Here is a 16,824-nt window from a genome sequence, read left to right as displayed (position 1 = left end):
TAGATGTAAAGTTTCACGTCATTGTGTACCCCATGCTGTTTAACGACACAGTAAAGACTCGGAGTGAATTCACATCCACTGTCGTTACTATCCATGTACAAATACAGAACACATACAGTGCATGGAATTGTCCATGTCTCTGACAAACTCGCAGGAATATTCTCCTGAAGCCGGTGCCTCGGATGCTTCCACTGCTGCAGTCGGTCGGTGCCGAGAGCGACACATTCACTGTGGAGCAGGTATTCCACTACATGGAACAGTACATCAAGCGGAGGCGACTTTACGATGAAGAGAGGCAGTACCTGGTGAGGTGTGGCAGGGACCCCTTGGAGGAGGTGTTTGGTGTGGAGGGATTCTCACTCAGAGATCTCACACTCGGTGGCAGCGCTGCTCATGAAGTTATTCTCCGTAGTGACGGCCGACAACAGGCGAGCCGGTGCCAGCGTCAACACCACCTCCGCCACTGCCTCTCCTTCTTACACTCCAGCCGGTAGCGGTGGTGGTGGTGTGGGTGGTGGTGATGGTGTTGGTGGTGGTGTTGTGGGTGGGTGCGTGGTCTGGGTGGTGGTGGTGTGGGTTGTGGTGATGTAGGTAGTGGTGGCATGGGTGGTGGTGGCCTGGGTGGTGGTGCTGGTTTTGTGGTTGGTGGTGTTGGTGGTGCGGGTGGCGTTGGTGTGGGTGGTGGTGTGGGTGGTGGTGGTGTTGTGGGTGGTGGTGTTGTGGTGGGTGGTGCTGGTGGTGTGGGTGGTTTTGGTGTGGGTGGTGGTATAGGTGGTGGTGGCATGGGTGGTGGTGCTGGTAGTGTGGTTGGTGGTGTTGGTGGTGTGGGTGATGTTGGTGTGGCTGATGGTGGTGGTCTTGTGGGTGGGTGCGTGGTGTTGTGGGTGGTGATGGTGTTGTGGATGGTGGTTGTGGTGTGGGTGGTGGTGGTGTTGTGGGTGGGTGCGTAGTGTGCCGGTGTGAGCCACGTAGCTGCACGTTGGTTCACGGCGACAGCGGCCACCTTGCCACGTGCCGCCACTGCGTCTTCGAGTTGCAGCGGCGCGGCATGGCTTGTCCACTGTACCGCAGGGAGATTCACTGTGGTGCACACATTCCTGGCCTGCTTGAATATACACACACACAACAACCGCCATTCGCCACTAAGTGGCGGTGACATCATAACGACGCTTGTGCCAGGCTATGTGCACTTTTAAGCCAAGTGAAGTGTCGAACGCCACTGGCAGGAGGTCACGGGGCAGACCCAACAGGTGCCACGGGTCGACCGACTGAGACGAGTGGCTGATGCACCACCTGTGCCCCCTACTGTGCCAATTTAGTGGGCTTGTTGGTGTGTAAGAAACTCTTTGGTTCTGTCGGTAAAGAAAAAAACCCATAGTTGTTGTCACGTGTGCAGTGATCCTGGCACTCTTCCTGCCTCGCCTGACCGAGCGACAGGAGGAGGAGCTGGACGACGTCTGTGAAGTTTGTTTTGTCTCTATGGACGAGGGCAAATCCCGCGGTTGCATCAACAACGATGGCTACGACAACCAAGAAAACAAATATATCCCTGTGAGGTTCACAAAGACAGACACTCATAGACACACCCATTGTGACACCCATTGAGACACCCATAGATACACCCATAACGACCCACAACTACATCCCTGTGAGGCTCACAGAGACCCAGAGAGACACCCATACAGACACCCATAGAGATCTACAGATACCCATTTAGACTCAACGAGGCACCAATAGAGACCCACAGCTACATCCCAGTGAAACGCACAGACACAGAGACACCCACAGAGACCCACAACTATATCCCTGTGAGACTCGCACATACAGACACACACACAGACACTACTGCTACTACTAACCACTACTACCACTGCTGCTCCTAGCACTAAGCGTTAAACATTCACATCGTGATTGTGACTGACTGGCTTGTGGCGGCGCTGCTGCCACATCTGCTCCATTTTATATTCCCCAGGAGCAGCTCCAATACCACTTCGAGGTGCGAGAGAATAATTTGGCGAGGAAGGGCAGGGAGTAGTGCTGCGGTGTGTGTGGACCACAAGATGGGATTCGTGGTGGCTGTGAAGATGCTGGCACTGCCCATCAAGTGGGTTGTTGCAGGGGTGATGGGGATGGTGGTGGTGGTGTGTGTGGGTGGTGGTGTTTTGGTGTGGTTGGAAATGGTGTGGGTGGTGGTGGTCTTAACAAAGCGGCTGCAGTCGTAATAATTATAATTGAATAAAATAATAGATAATGGAAGTAAATACATGGTTACAAAATAATGAGTAAAATAGTAAACAATAATAATAACCTCCGTAAAACTATTATGACCCCCAAACACCCATAGCAATCCATAGACACCCGTAGACACCCAGAGAGACCCAGAGACCCACAGACTTGCTGTGTGCACGCAGTCCTACCAAGATGGAGATGCAGAGGATGGAGTTGAAGGTGATCACGGAGCTGCAGGGGAGGGCAGTGCTGAGCTGCACGGCGTCATCCGCGTCCTGCACTCGTTCCACTTCTGCGGACACAACTGTCTCGTGCTGCAGCTGTTGAAGTACGCATCATCACCATTGTTATTATCGTCATCATTATCGTCATTATCACTATCGTCATCATCACCATCGTCATCGTGATTATCACCATCGTCATTGTCATCATTATCGTCATTATCATCATCGTCATCATCATCTTCATTACCGTCATTATCGCTATCGTCGTCGTTGCTGCTGCTGCCGCCGCCGGGATTGCCTCTACGACTTGAGCAAGCGAGCGGTGATCTGGCGCATCAACGACGCCGCGTTGAGGTCATACACCAGGGGCATCGTCCGCTTCCTGGCCCACGCCAAGTCCCGCGGCATCGTCCACGCGGTCATCCAAGCCGGTGAGAGCGGAGGGCACTCTGGGGGCGCGCACGCTCCCCACGACGCACTCGCGCTCGCTCCTGTTGTAGCGGTGGTGTGTAGTAAATATCGCCCAATGGGGGAGACAAAGGCGGCCGGGCGTGGTCCTGGCCACCCACTCCCTCTGTGTGTGCCACAGGGTCAGCTTTCATAGGCAGTGCTGCTACTAGCTACTTCTAACAACACTTGGCCCTATAGCCTGCTAGCGGCTACACGAGGGGACCTTTGTCATTGTCGTTGTTCGTGGGTCGATCCACTGCTGGCTGACCGCTCACAGGGCAGCCTCTGAGCGTGACCTCCCCTTGCCTCCCCGTGTGCGTCCAGGACAACGTGATGCTCTCTCAGGCCGGCCACATGAGAGTCACCGATATTGGTTGCAGCTTCTATGTGGACAATCAATGTGAGTGGCCACCCACCCACGGACCCACCCACCGACCGACCCACCCACCGACCAACCGACCGACCGACTCACCCAACCACCCACCCACCAACCGACTGAACCACCGACCCACCCACCGACTGACCCACCCATCCACCCACCAACCGACCCACCGACCAACCCACCCACCGACCCAAACCGACCCACCCACCCACACCGACCCACCCATCCACCCACTGACCCAAACCGACCCACCCACCCACACCGACCCACCCACCCACCCACCGACCCAAACCGACCCACACACCCACCCACCGACCCATGCCGCCCTGACTGCACGACACGCGATGCTGCTTGCGCGCAATGCCCGGCGACGGCACCACGGGCACGCGCTGCGCCACTCCGCCCAGCACGGCGCCCGCGGCGCTCCGAACGGCGCCGGTGACGTGGTCCGGCAACCTGCACCGGCTCCCGTGACGCAGGGAGCTGCTGTCGCGACTGCGGCCCTGACTGCGCGGTAGGTCTCTCCAGATTTCATCTTGGGCAGGCATAGACGTTTATCAGGAGAGAAGAATTCTGGCCAAAGCGCTATTCTCCAAGATGAAGACTGTATTGGCTCAGGTGGTGGGCAGTGACCAGGCCCACACGGTCCAAGTGAGAACAATTCATGATGGCGTCTTCCTTGTCAGAGACCTCATCACCCTCTTCGAGAGAAAGGGGGCTCCCACTCGCGCTTCTATCCCTCGACCAAGAGAAGGCGTTTGACCACGGGTACCTAATGGGAACACCGAGGGCGTTTGGTTTTGGGACCAGCTTCCTGGGACTGAACCGCCTGCTCTACACTGAAGTCCAGTGTCTAATCAAAGTCAACGGTACGCTCACTGCCCCTGTCAGCTTCAGAAGAGGTGTACGACAGGGTCGTCCCATGTCAGAGCAGCTGTATACCCTCGTTGTGGGGAAACATACTAATTAACTGATTACTAACATAGTATATAATTACAATAATACACATTACAACCAATTACTAATCTACAACTTATTACTGATCATAACATTTGACTGATTACTAATCTATCATATAATTACAATACCCCCCACTCCGCCTCAAACCACTGCACCTGAATGAGTTAAATGATGTCACCCTGCTGCTCTATTTAAGACCTGGAGTGAGTGAGGGCTTCACCATTCTGGCGAATTGCCCGATGATGCTGGATGTAATTACCAGCGAAACGTCATACTAAAAAATTGTAAATGTTGTGGATTCACTCTTCAACACACCAGTGGGCTAAAGTAGTGAACTATTTTGTCATTTACGACACATTTATTAATAACGCGATCTAACCCAAACACGTTTATTATTAATAATATTGGTCGCGAAAGCCTACGTGTTAAACTGACTAACCTCTATGGGGAGGATACTTTTCTTAAAACCAGAAAGTTGGAGAAGCTCCGCATCAAGCGGATGGAATTGATATCTTCACTGGCGTTCCTCAAAAGGTGCAGAGATTCGAAGTTAATACCAAACGCAGTTAAAATAACACATCACAAAGTCTGCTAAAGCTAACCAAATACTACACAAAGCTAGCAAATTATTATTAATAGAGAGAATACAGCACAACAGGAGCGAATTATCTTACATTTCAGAATCTCTAAGGCAGTTGCACTTAGATATAAGCAAGTAGATCCATGCATTATTGGAATATAATCGAGACCATAACACAACAATCGGCTGATAATGTGTTTAATCTAACAAAAACTAGCCAAATGAATAAATTATCTAGACTTCATAATAAACAAATGCCCACTAAAAACGAACAATTTAAAAACAAACCCGTAATGAACTTGACTAACACTGTTTTAACCAGTGACATGATCTCTGTCCTTTCTAAAGGCCTTAACTTTGCCGTTACCCCACGCACAATTCCAGTGGATGAGATAATTGCTGAGGAAGAATCAGCGGTAAGACTCCTTCCACATAATGAGGCAAAAATGACTAGACACGAGGTTGCCAAAATAAATGAAAATAGCAAAGTACCAAAAATAAATATTATCTCGAACGAAGCAAAAGCCTTAAGAGAGATTCATTTAAATAAAGATTTTAAAATCCTGGCAGCTGATGAAGGCCGCACTACTGTGGTGATGCCACGAGCCAATTATGATAATAAAATTAAAGATTTACTAGCGAAAAGTACTTACATTAAAATTAAACGAGATCCTATTAATACTTTAGAACGTCAGACTACTGCAATAATTGCAAATTCATTAATACCTAAGAATGAGCAATACCGAATTATGCCAAGGGCCTCAAAACCATCTAGACTGTATGGGCTACCAAAGATTCATGAAATCGGCATCCCATTACAACCCATAGTCAGTACAATTCGCTCTGCCACATATAAATGAGCAAAACATATAACTAAACAAATACAGCCCTACATCGGGAGGACATCTTCATACATAAGAAATTCAGAACATCTTGTGAATGTGAATAAAGATATTAAACTTTACCCTAATGATATTCTGGTGAGTTTTGATGTGATTTCTCTATTCACTAAGGTTCCAGTGAACGAGTCACTTAAATTACTTGACACACTAGTAAAGAATACAGGTTTACCAAAATATATTCTGAAACTGGCTCATCATTGTTTAAATAACACTTACTTCTTATGGAGGTGATTTCTTTAAACAAAAGGAAGGAGCAGCAATGGGCTCTCCTTTATCTCCGGCTATAGCAAATCTGCACATGGAAAACTCTGAAACAAGAGCACTTGTCTCGAGCACATTGAAACCATCTTTTTGGTTTAGATATGTGGATGACACTTTGGTTGCCTGGCCACATGGTAAAGATACACTTAATGATTTTCTAAATCATCTCAATGCACAAAACCCGGCCATCCAGTTCACCATGGAAATGGAGGTGAATAACACACTCCCGTTCCTAGATATTTTGCTTGGACATGGCCTAAATGGTAAAATACCACACAGCGTTTACAGAAAGCGAACGCACACACTGATGCTATCTGAATGCAAAATCACATCATCACCCAGCTCAGACATCCTCTCTTATCAAGACGCTGATATATGAGGCTAAAGCAGTGTCAGATGGTGAAAGTCTCGTGAGAGAGATTAAACACGTTAAAGAAGCACTACGACAGAATGGCTACAATAATGCTCAAATTAACAGAGCATTGAATGCCAAATCACGATGGCAAAAGCAACAATGCTGAAATCGATAAGATTGTTATAAAACAATTAAAATACCATATATCTCGGGAGTAACTGACAAATTAGTACGTGTTTTGCAAAAGCAAAACATTACAGTAGGAGGGAGACACAGGGAGGTGGAGGGAGACAGGGGGAGGGAGTGGGACACGGGGAGGAGGAATGAGACACGGGGAGGAGGAGGAAGAAGATGAGGGGGAGGAAAAGGAGGTGCTGCAGCTGCTGACCGTCTTGACAGCGAATCTGATCGTCGGCTACATGGCTCACCTGGTGACACAGACGGAGAAGCTGCAGGTGCAGGAGCAGCTGCAGGTCCAGCAGCTGCAGGAGGTTCAGCCAGCACAGCTGGAGCAGGAGGTGGTCAACTGCCTGGGGGACCTGTTCCTCACACGGAGTGGGTGGAGCACCGAGGGCACCGCCGGCTGCTCGTGGACGTGGCCTGGGAAGACATCCGCAATGGCTCTGCGAGCTGGGGCCGCGTGGTGGTCCTGGTGGTGCTCTGCTCGCTCCTCCCTCGCGAAGAGGCTGGTGGACTGCGTACGTCTGAGCGACGCCGAGAAGGCGGCCGTGACGGACATGGTGGCCGCCCTGCTGGTGAACGCGTGCGGGGCCTGGCTCGTCAAGCAGGGATGCTGGGAGGGCTTCCTGCGAGCATTCGGGCTGGGGACGCCCACTTAGAAGAGGGGCCGTGGATGCGGTGCGCTAAATTGTGGGTACTCCTTCCTCTACTGAAACATCTGCCCAGTGTGGAAGAGTAGACCAAAACATCGCATAAAGGGGTTCTCTAGAACTCGGTCTTGTAGAAATTTTTCCTATCACCAGAGATATGATAAAGCTATTGCGGAATTGTGCCACCACTCCACAATTCAAATTGTTTTGGCAGAGTATTCAAATAATGCTAATGCTCACGATACAGGTTCCTGCTTATGTATTTGACATGGGGGGTGTTTTGCAGCGGCTCAGTGACCCAGAGGTTGTGGTGCCACGGCAGCAGAGCCGCTCCATCGGGGCCGTGCCCACCGCCGTGACGCCGCCACCGGGGAGTGACGGCGCCGACGCGGCGCGCCCCTCACACGAATGCACGCACATCCCACGTAGAGCCGGGAGGGAAGGTCACCTGGCAAACAGGTTTTTATCCAGAAGACCCTAATGGGATCAAGCTTCATGGTTTCCTGCAGCCGGGAAATTGGGCGACCTACCCCCGAGGCTGAAGAGCACCGCGGTGCCGTGACCTGGGATTGTAATGGCATGGTCACGGCAGGGGCTGTTTAGCCACCGCGAGTGGAACCACACACACACACAAACACGAGTCAGTGGGCGGATAGCGGGAAGAACGGAAAGCGGACGTCCAATAAACCACTGCGGTGACGTCACCAGAGCGGTGATCCGAGGGCGGGAAAATCCAGACCTCTGATTGGACAGGGGGGCACGGGGTGCGGTAACATCACCGTTCCACAGCTTCTGCAGCATCAGATTGGGAGTAAGGTGAGTGCGGGCTAATTGATCAGAGGGAAGAAAGCGGAGAGGCAGGCAGGATAAGTTGAGCCCAGGATCCCCGAGGGAGAAGCTAAAGTCTGCTGACCCACACAATCACGAGTAGTTTAGCGGGTTACTCGCGGTGAATAAAATAGCTAGTAGGGGGATAAACTGTGTCGTGTGGTCTTTGTGAGTGTGAAGAGGAAGGCGGAGTGCTTAGCGTTCGCGTGCCCGTGCGGCTGTTTACGGGAGTGCTTAGCGTTCGCGTACCTGTGCGACTGTTTACGGGAGTGCTTAGCGTTCGCATACCTGGGCGACTATTTACCGGAGTGTCTTGCAGTCGCGTGCATGCGCGGTTGTTTCTAGCGAAGCAGAGAGCTAAGCGCCTGGTGTGCGCGTACACGCGCGGCTGTTTAAACGGCCCTTTAAAATCGGAGCGGAGTGACTCCCTCCAATAAGCGGCGCGCGCACGGCAGACACCCCTGCCCTCTCACCCCCGACCCCAACTCCCTCGCGTGTGATTGGTGTATGGGGCTGGGCAGGTAGCGGCGTTGGGTTTGTTATTGCCTGGGCGCGTAGAGCGTGTGTGTGAGGGAGTCACGCGTCGGCGCACCGTACAGATTTGTTTACGTACGGGAGTCACGCATCGGTGCGCCGTACCCATTTGTTTACGTACGGGACAGAGTCTTGCTTCGCGAGCGCGCTCACCGCAGCACGCCGCCACTGAACCCGCGTAGCGCGCCGCAAGCGTAAAGCGTACAAGCCCACTAATTGAGCCATGCCTACGCGGTCGGTAACAAAGTCAGGGGCCCCGGGGGGCGAGGAGTTGGAGGTCGCTAACCCGAACCCTACAGAACTGCCAGGTGGTAGTAGTACAAATGTAATGGGGGAGTCAGGGGGCAACGGCCCCGACAATTCAGTGATGGCGGGGGACGGCAGCCCCCACAGTTTGGCGTCAGAAGCGGTACGAACCCCCGCGTTACCCCACGCAAAAATATGGCATATATTTACCAGCCGGGGGGCCCCTTCGTGGAAGGCATTCGCCCGCAACGTCATAGGGGCTAAAGAGATTAATGGGTGGATGGACGCGCAGGCGTTACGCCAACTTATTATGAACCTGGATGGGTGGGCAGCCAATTTTGTTGAAGCCCTACCCACAAGCGTGCAGACACAGCTAGAGGAACTGATGCGCCGACTTGATCTGCGTTTCGGTACGCGTGATGAGGAGTAGGCAAAAGCAGCCTTAGAGGCACGCTACCGCCAACCCGGCGAGGACCTGCGTGATTATGCCGAGGATGTGCGCGAGCTAACAAAGATCGCACACCTGGGATACACGACAGAGGTGATTGAGGAGCTTGCCGCTGAGAAGATCCAGCGATACTTGGCTCGCACGTCGTGGTGGCAGCCAGACATGAGCTATACACGTCTCCCCTTTAATGCCCTTGTCGAGCGCGCGCGTAAATGTGAAGGAATTTCCAGCGAACGTGCGCAGCTCCGGGGGCTGGGAAGAGAGCGCACCATCGCAAGCCTGTCGTTAGAGTAGGAGGAGGAGGAACAGGAGCTCGCCACGACGGTAAGGGGTCGGGAAAGGGAGCCCCCAGTTGCCCGCGAGACAACCCCGGGATGGGTAGCAGGGCTACAGACCGGCATGGGAGATATAGTCGGCCAGGTGACCCAAGTTGGTGGCCATATCACCAAACTACAGTCCACAGTGGAGACCATTCAGTCGGAAATGGGGGAAATGCGCTCCACGGTAGGGGGGCTAGCCGGGAGGGTGGCCCGACTAGAGGCAGAGTCTGGGCAGCGGCGTACGGGAGGGGAAAGAGGGAGTGGGCGGGGAAGCTCCTACGGGGCCACCGCCCTTCCCCGAGCGTGTTACCTGTGCGACCGCCGCGGGAACCTCGTGAGAGACTGTCCTCAAATCGCCCGCACTAGACAGGCGCCAGGGTTAAACGCCAACGCCCCCTAGAGAGTGGACCACCTAAGGGTACAATCGACGAGGTCCCAAAACAAAACAACGATAGTAATAATGGTGAGCGAGTGACCCCCGCACAGATTCCGACCACAACACCCAAGGACGCGGTGAGGACAGGTGACTGGCTATGGGAGCTGGTGGCGGCGATCACGGGGGCCACATCACTGGTAGGACAGGTGAACGGGCAGCGCACCCGGATCCTACTCGACATGGGGGCAGTGGCTTCACTCGTGAGCGCCACACACTGCAGCGTGCTCGGGGTTGACGTGAGCCGCCTGCAGGCACACAGCGAGCAGAGCCGGGATGGGGTTGCTGGGAAGGATCTCCCTCGAGGTCCGTCTTGGACACCAGGCGTGTACACAGGAATTCTACGTCTCGAGTGTGTTGTGCCATGAGTGTATTGCGGGTACGGACCTCCTGGAGAAACTGGGGCTCAACGACTAGCCCCGCCAGCGATGCGCCACCGTGGAGGACAGCCGGGAGAGGATCCCGTTCCTGGGACAAGAACGGAATCGCCCTCACTTCACACCCATGACCGCCACCCTGGTGTCGGCCGTCACCATCGGCCCGCTTGCCGAGATGCTGGTGCCCGTAGCAACACCCTCCGCCGACCCCACACACCGACCATCGGGCGAGGTAATGCTAACTCCTCACCCGGAGCTGGCGGCACGGTACGGAGTTGTGGGGTCAGCCACGCTGGTAAACGCAGATGGGGGCCAATTGTTTATGCGGGTATTTAACCCACACAGTACCCCGGCAATGCTACGACGACGCACCACGGTAGCCACCATACACCCCCTGCACGCGCGTCATTCTAACGACTCGGTGTTTGCACTCTGGGCGGAAGACCCTGGCTGCCCCGAGGACAACCAGGATCTGGCCTGGCGAGTCGGCCCGACCCCCCGAGCCGAGATCGTTCCCTTGCATGATGTGTTACATGTGCCTTGGGCAGATTTACCTAAGTGGGAGGCCGATCATCTGTGCGGATTGTTGCAGGAGTACGCCGACGTGTTTAGTGAGCACGATTCAGATATGGGCCGGACAGACCTTTTATAAGCACCAAATTAACACAGGTGCAGCCCGACCCATCAAACTCCCCGCATGCCGAGTGGGCGCGCCTGATCGGACCCAGATCAAAGAGGCAGTCGCGGATATGCTACGTGATAACATAATCCAGCCCTCGGCGAGCCCCTGGTCTGCCCCGGTAGTGCTAGTGACGAAAAAGGATGGGTCGACCCGATTCTGTGTTGATTACCGAAAGTTGAACGCAGTCACCCTCGGCGACGCCTTCCCCATACCGTGCATCGACGACACCTCTGACAGCCTCGCAATAGCACAGTAGTTTTCCACCCTCGATCTGGGGTCCGGGTACTGGCAGGTGGAGATGGCAGAGGAGGATCGGCCAAAAACCGCATTCACCACCTTGATTGGACTGTTCGAGTTTCGAGTGCTTCCGTTCGGACTCACTAACGCGCTCGCAACGTTCCAGCGATTGATGGAGTTGGTGATGCGGGGCTTGCAGTGGGAACAGTGCCTGATTTACCTGGACGAGGTGATAGTGTTCAGTAGATCTGTCGGAACACTGGTTCAGGCTGCGAGAGGTGTTCCAGCGATTGTGAGCAGCCCATCTCAAGCTCAAGCCACGTAAGTGCTACATTGCGCAGTGCGAAGTGGCGTACCTTGGACACCGAGTCAGCGAGGCGGGGTGTGCACCGATCCGGAGAAGGTACGCGCCGTAGTGGAATGGCCACGGCCAAGGAACCTGACGGAGATCAGGTCATTCTTGGGGCTCGCCACCTATTATCGTCGATCTGTAAAGGGATTCAGCGAGATTGCACGCCCCCTCACCCAACTCACCTCCCCTAAGAACCCCTATCAGTGGACGGAGGCCTGCCAGACGGCCTTCACCACCCTCAAAGACCACCTCGCCCACACCCCCACCCTAGCTTTCCCCAATTTCACCACTAATTTTATTTTAGACACTGATGCCTTCAGCAGTGGGCTGGGCGCGGTGCTGTCGCAGGTGCAGGGTGGGACAGAGCGGGTCATCGCATACGCCAGTCGGACCCTGAGTGGGGCTGAGCTGAACTATTGCGTGACCCTTAAAGAACTGTATGCCGTGATCTTCGCGTGTAAACAGTTCTGACCGTATTTGTATGGCAGGAAATGTCGGGTGCGCACCGACCATCATGCCCTGCAGTTCCTCCTTACGTTCAAGGAACCACGGGGGCAGATGGCCCGATGGTTGGCGGAGTTGCAGGAGTACAAATTGCAAATTGAGTACAGAGCTGGGCGTACACATGCAAACGCGGACGCCTTGTCGAGGCGACCCGCGGTGTGCGCCGAGACAAGGGCGGAGGAAGTCTGCCCGTGCTTCACGGGGGGACGCTGCCGGCAAGCAGCGGACCACCGAGGGCGCGCCGAAACTAAAACCCCCCCTCGCGGGGGAGAGTGCAATATGTGCCACAGAAACCCCGGCAGGGGGAACCAGGGAACCGGGGGACCACCCGGCGGACGCGGAGCCCACGCCCCGGGGCCCAACGGGTCGCTTAACCCCACCCAATCGGATCCAGGAGAACATCGGCTGCACCTTCCCAGGCCTGGACGACGAGGAGCTGAGACGGACCCAGCTGCGGGGATCCAGATCTGGCGGCGGTGGAAGCGGCCCTACGGGAGAAGAGAGACACCCTACCAGGAGCCTGGAGTGGTTTGTACACCCGGTTGTGCATGCAGAACGGGGTGGTAAGGGAGCTCACTGAAGCCGGCCAGCCTGGGTGCATCTGTGTTCCCGCCCAGGTGCGACCCCAGCTGCTAAGACTGGTGCATGACCACCTGCTCGGGGGCCACGATGGGGAGACCCTGCGTCGCCAATATCTCTGGCCCAAGTGAGCACAAGACGTGGCCGCCTGGGTGCAGGGCTGCCGCGCGTGTCAGCAATGCGGGCCCAAACCAGCGCGATATCAGGTCCCCCTGAGACCGTTCCGCGTCAGTCGGACGAATCAGCTGGTTGGGATCGACCTGCAGGGGCCATTCCGGCGATCCCACCGGGGCAACCGATATATTCTTGTAGCGGTGTTGTACTTCACACGCTATTCCGTAGCGGTGGCCATCCGCGATACGACAACCCTCGTAGTGGCCCGAACATTCGTGGAACACTACGTACTTAAGCACGGGATCCCCGAACGAGTCATTACTGACCAGGGTAGTGAGTTCGACCCTATGAGGAGCTAGGGTCCGGGCCTACCTGCAAGGCGAGGCCGCACACCAGCGGCAGGAGCAGGGTGCCCGACCCCGGATGGAGCCCCCTTCTACTCGGCGGGCTCCAAGGTGTGGCTGCACACCCCTCGCGTCGGGGCCGGACAGGTGGGGAAGCTAACCACCTACTGGCGGGGACCCTGGACCGTGGGGCGACAGATCTCCCCCTGGACGGTACTGATTCAAGGGGGGGAGAGAGGCCGGGAGATGGTGGTCAATGTCCGGCGACTAAAACCATGGAGGGCGGCCCCAGCGAGGGAGAACCCCGCGGTTCGAGGACCCCGATACCCCGGGGTCCCCACACCCCCCCATACCCGGGGGCCTTGCACAGTATATGGGCCCCACGGAGCCCCGGGCCCCAGGGGGTCCCGACCCGAGCCAGGAGAGACGGGTACGACGGCCCCACCACCCTACCGCTACCGAGTTTGTCTCCCAGCTCGCACGTACCCAGGACCGGAGAGAACCACTGGAGTGGAGGAGGAGACCGCCGCCGGAACCGCGAGAGGTGGAGCCACCACCGCCAAGGCCAGCCACGAGAGCCGGATGAGTCCCGCGGACCCCGCGGCGCTACCTTGTAGGGGAAACCCAGGCGAGGTGCTCCAGTCAACCCGGGACGAGGACTGACACCTCGGGGGGCTGTGTGGTGCTGCCACAGCTGAGCCACTCCGTCGGGGCCATACCCACCGCCGTGACGCCGCCACCGGTGCCTCGGATTTCCCGCCACTCTCCCGAGGCCGGTGCTCTCGCAGACGTCCGCTGTTTACCCTCTACACAGTTGTGGTGCTCCCGCAGCGGAGCCTCTCCATCGGGGCCGTGCCCACCGCCGTGACGCCGCCACCTGGGAGTGACGGCGCCGACGCGGCGCCCCCCTCGCATGAATGCACGCACACCCCACGTAGAGCCGGGAGGGAAGGTCACCTGGACATTGTTGCCGTCAATGATAAGTGTGATTTGTAGAGTGTCTTGTCTAACTGATCTAGTTCGGTGCGTATAAGTCTGATTTTCTCTGAGATAAGAGCTAAGCTAGTTTTGAAAAGAATTCGTTTCGCATTAGAAGAAGTTACAGCAGCAGAGGTCAGTGTAAATGCGATTGGAATTACCCCAGAGTCGCGGCATCTCTTCAGAAAGGTGAGAGACTCGATCAGCTGAGCCTTCTTATCCCCGAGTTTGTTGAAGGATCTTAAAGTGACGTGGAAACCCTCCCCGTAGAGGCGGTAAAATTTTCATTTAAAGCTTTCGTGACTGCAGTAATTCATATTCTTAGCTCTTTCGGTAAAGTCACGTTGAAGGGAAACACTAAAATAATAAAATATATAAAACAATAAAAATTCTCACGACGTTTCGAAAGGAAGAGATGTAAGATGCATGGAATATCTGAAGGCTGTGCTAGTTTACTTGTTAGGAAGCCATGCTTGTAATTGTGCATGTTAAAAAAGTTAGGTCCACCTGGATTGTGGATCAATTCACGTGATGTTTTAATCTCTTTTAGCTGTTTTATGAACATATTGGCCCTTAGGATTTCAATTTGCGCACATAAGAAATAAATATTATGAAAGTATCTTTACAGATTTTTTTAAACATTGTCGTAATTTAAATGCACTAACAAGACTAAAACCTTGAATCACATCCAAAAAAGTAATCTGTGCCTGTAATGCCCACAAATTATTAATAGACTTCAGGTATTGTATCCCTATTGTACAGATACGTGGTTTCTGTCTTTGTTTTCTCCTAGCCCCTCTTTATTTTGTACTTGTTATATGTTGGATAAACATGTTGAGACAAAATTGCACGAATAATTGTTAACCTGCTGTTCCTTTTCATAGTTCTTATCTTTTTCATGGTGCTTGGTTGACTTAACGTAATTGAATTGTGGCACCATGAAGGCATATTGGGTGGATTAGAAATAGAAATGTTATGGCAACAGACATTCAATATAAGTATTTCATTTAGTAAATCCAAATCATTGATCCAGATATTTAGTAAGCTTCTATCAATTTCATCCAGACAATTAGTACATGTAAATCAATTTCACCCAGATCATTAATAAATATTAATCAGATTCCACCAAATATTTAGTAAATCGAAATTACCATTGCTCAGATATTTAGTAAATATGCCACTTTTCCTTGTAAAATCTATTTGTATTTACACTATTTTTCAGGCTATATCACTCATCATTTGGCATGCTATTACTAAATCCAACACATTTTAACTGTTGCTTTTATTCAAGGGCGCCGTAAAGGGGTGGAAGTTAGGACGATTCTAAGGGCCCAGGCAGATTTAGGGCCCAGAAGAGCAGACCCCCTTTTTCTTTTCTTATTTATTTTCTCTTTTTTATACATACATTTAATGTGCTAGGGCCCCTCATGCACTAAATGTGTATTTTGTCCGTTTTGACCATAGATTTAATATTTAAAAAACAAATAATGTATTTACTGTTTCAGTCACACCCCTCCCCCTCACAATGTTTCATTCCACCTGCGCTGTCCGAGCAACGATCGCTAGTGTAGCGTCTCTTGCTTATTGCACTTGCTATGATGCAGTGCAGACAGTGACACACGCAGGCATGTCACATCAAAAGTCAGGGCATCAAAAACGGAAAGAAAATAATTAAAGAGAAGACAGAGAACGCCGAAGTCGCCAGTATGTCACACAGTATTTCAAAAAGAAAGGTAGCTTGCCCTATTCCTGAATTCCAAAACTTTCAGAGTTACTTATTTTTGTTGCTACATGACCTGCTTTTATCTAGCTAGCTTAGTAAAATAATTACTGAATTATGATTGACATCCAACAATAATAACATCTCTGCTGTCTCCGGGGTTATCATGTCTCGTAGACACAGATTCAGCGGCTGCTGCACACCCACAACCTCCTTCCCCCACGTCCCCCGTCCCCGTCTCAGCCGAACAAGGTGAGCCTGAGCGCGAAACTTCACGAAGATTGAAGCCTCTAAACACGTCTAATCTACTGTGTTCGCCACATGATGATAACTTTACAAAACAAAAAGTAATCTACACGCATCAAAATTTACAAAATCAGTTTTCCGTGTGTGAGTCGTTTGTTCTGTGAATTGACAGTGCTGCTGCTACGATCGATGCTGTCAAACTTGACGTTCTTAATGTGAATAAAATGCCCCAGAAAAAATAATATAAAATTGAAAAAAACATGTGTCTGTAGTAACCATTGGATATAATTAGTTTACAAAATAGATATTTTAATATTTTATATTAAGAAAACTAAATAGGCCAATAAAAATAATATGGTTATTATTACGTGTGTGTGTGTTTGACTTATACAGATGCAGAGTCAGCTTTATTGTCTGCACCTCGTTCTCCTACTAATGACCCAGTCCTCTCAGTGTCAGGTAAGGTGAACATGGTCAGCTACCAAGGTAGTAAAAAACTAATTAAGTTTTGGATTGTCTAATATTTTCTTGTGTTGTATAGTTATATGTTTCATATAATATTATTCAACAATGCAGTTAAGAAAATATTAATTCTAAGCTGTAACTTGTTGTTGACTGGGGAACAAAAATGATTTTGCTATCCTAACCCCACAGAAACAAGAGAGAGACAGAGTTTTGCCAGGAAAGAGTGTGGAAGTTGAGGAAGTGG

The sequence above is a fragment of the Petromyzon marinus genome, chromosome 77 (genome assembly GCF_048934315.1).
Source record: "Petromyzon marinus isolate PM22_M1 ecotype Great Lakes invasive population chromosome 77, UKy_Petmar_22M1.pri1.0, whole genome shotgun sequence".
Lineage (NCBI taxonomy): Eukaryota > Metazoa > Chordata > Hyperoartia > Petromyzontiformes > Petromyzontidae > Petromyzon > Petromyzon marinus.
Note: the sequence above shows the minus strand (reverse complement) of the source record.